The 1,151-nt window shown below is 39.2% G+C and overlaps 1 long non-coding RNA gene across 1 annotated transcript; it reads right to left on the reverse strand.

Moving 5' to 3' along the window:
* Positions 1 to 234: 234 nt before the first annotated feature.
* Positions 235 to 918, reverse strand: LOC109479282. Its single transcript, XR_002140782.1, has 3 exons — positions 829 to 918; positions 576 to 671; positions 235 to 441 (listed from the first exon to the last, which is right to left on the reverse strand). It is a non-coding gene; the product is annotated as an uncharacterized LOC109479282 (long non-coding RNA).
* Between the last annotated feature and the right edge of the window lie 233 nt (positions 919 to 1,151).

Raw genomic sequence — 1,151 nt, forward strand, 5'->3', positions numbered from 1 at the left:
GAGTTCCACGATCTCATACCTTCGCCAAATGATGTTAACCCTTGCGGTTGACGGATTATACAATTTTAATAATTGATTTCGCAATAAGAGCGTCATTAGCATGGATTACATCATTTGATCATATTCGCCACCCAATGACAGACTTAGGCCACACTGATTTAAATTTATGGATGACATCCTCTGGGGACCACAAAACTAATGCGAGAGGGCGAAAAAAAAATCCAGCCAAAAAAAATGCTGCTTAACCACAGGAATACAAAGCCGGTAATGCGGATTGAACCACAGGACACAGTGACTGCATCAAATAAACAAGTTTTATTTGCAGGAGGTAGATGTAGATCATCTTATTCTGGTCTCATCCTCCTTCACAGCTTCCTCCTTTGCAGCTTCCTCCTTCGCAGCTTCCTTCTTTGCAGCTTCCTCCTTCGCAGTTTTCTCTCCCTACAGAAAAACGTAAAGGTAGATATATACATTATATATACAGTATATAGTTTATACTTTATACCCTGTAGAAGTGCATACAACAAGGGGATTGAATAGATGAAATGTAAAAGGTAGAGCAGAACAGTACCCACCTGAAAGTTAGTGGTCCATCTTCTTACCTCTCTAGATCTCTTCCTCTTCAGCTTTCTCTTCACTCTTGTACGCTCTCCAACACCAGCTTTGCACACCTACAGAAAAATGACATGGTATGCAAAATTGATTTACTTGGAATGTATGTTTCCAAATAAAATTGAAGTACAGTGTATTGTAAGTTACAACATTACTAATGTAGGTGAGAATGAATGTACAATTAAAACATGAGGTACACAATAATATTTAACCTACATGGCACACTGGGTGAAAGCACTGAAACTCTTGCAGTTTCTCTGGAGGGATGGGAAGCGTGTTTGTTTCCCACACATCCAGCAGACCAGTGGCAGAATGGTCAGCGCCCTAGACTTGACTTGCGCAGAGTAGCAATACACCTGGTGCACTACATGAAAGAGCCCTGCACAAAACGGATGTGAAACAGAGAAATAAAAATCATTTTTCAAAGAGGAAATTTTGTGAAAATTTGCGAGAGCTCGATATTTAAAAAAAAACACCTAACAGAAAATCAACAAAAACTTGCATGAAGAAATGCATCTTGTTGGAAATTTTCCATATGA

The sequence above is a fragment of the Branchiostoma belcheri genome, unplaced genomic scaffold (genome assembly GCF_001625305.1).
Source record: "Branchiostoma belcheri isolate BF01 breed outbred unplaced genomic scaffold, Haploidv18h27 scaffold472, whole genome shotgun sequence".
Lineage (NCBI taxonomy): Eukaryota > Metazoa > Chordata > Leptocardii > Amphioxiformes > Branchiostomatidae > Branchiostoma > Branchiostoma belcheri.